Raw genomic sequence first — 954 nt, 5'->3', positions numbered from 1 at the left:
GTGACAGGGGGCGGTGCCCCAACTCCCCTATAAACCCTACTCTGTGAGTGGCAGGGGGGATGTTCTCAACCACCTCATCAGCCCTGCTCTGTAAGTGACAGGGGGGAGCTCCCCAACCCCACTGATGGGCCCTGCTCTGCACGTGACAGGGGGCAGGGCCCCAACCCCCTGATTGGCCCTGTTCTGTGTGTGACAGGGGGTGGCGCCGCAACCTCCCCATCGACCCTGCCATGAGTGTGACAGGGGGTGGTGGCCCAACTCCCCAATTGGCCCTTCTCTGAGCCCGACCAGGGGCTGCACCTAGGGATTGGGCCTGCCCTCTCCCACCCAGGAGCAGGCCTAAGCCAGCAGGTCGTTATCTCCCGAGGGGTCCCAGACTGCGAGAGGGCACAGGCCGGGCTGAGGGAGCCTCCCTCCCCGCCCCCCCTGAGTGCACAAATTTTTGTGCACCGGGCCTCTAGTCAATATAAATAAAAATGTAAATGTTCATTTGTTCAAAATCTTAAATCTCTGAAAGTTCTTCACTGATTGCTTTGAAATTTTGACACAATGTTGCATTCGAACACACGCGTGTTTCTATATACCTATAAACCTATTATTATATAGATGTCACACCTGTGACAGGTAAAAACATGTTTTTGAAAAACAGCGCCATCTGTTGGACGTTAAAGCAACACACGCTATATTAAATATTTTACAATTCCATTTCAACGTTTCTGTTTACAATGATAAATTGTAGATAAAATTAACTACAAATATGCATGTCCAGCTGCAAAACAATCGATCAGCTGAGATATTCTCACATCAATTGCTGGAAATTGGGAATGGAAAGGTGCCGGTTGATCTGACCTCAGGATGAATTTCATTGCCTCATAACTTCTGCAATTTAGTGATGTCAAAAGAAGAATTGGTTGAAAAAGTATTTCCCAATATTCAAACCAATTATAAGAATTA

At 48.0% G+C, this 954-nt stretch overlaps 1 long non-coding RNA gene across 1 annotated transcript in view; it reads left to right on the top strand.

Moving 5' to 3' along the window:
- LOC107183422 overlaps positions 1-674 on the top strand; it is a 5,420-nt gene extending 4,746 nt beyond the window's left edge. Inside the window, exon 3 of the long non-coding RNA XR_001514216.1 lies at positions 462-674. This is a non-coding gene — a long non-coding RNA (uncharacterized LOC107183422). The remainder of the gene's footprint in view (positions 1-461) is intronic.
- The last annotated feature ends 280 nt before the right edge of the window (positions 675-954 follow it).

This window comes from Myotis davidii, unplaced genomic scaffold, assembly GCF_000327345.1.
Source record: "Myotis davidii unplaced genomic scaffold, ASM32734v1 scaffold640, whole genome shotgun sequence".
In the NCBI taxonomy this organism is placed as follows: domain Eukaryota; kingdom Metazoa; phylum Chordata; class Mammalia; order Chiroptera; family Vespertilionidae; genus Myotis; species Myotis davidii.
Note: the sequence above shows the minus strand (reverse complement) of the source record. Positions and strands in the feature narration are given on the sequence as shown.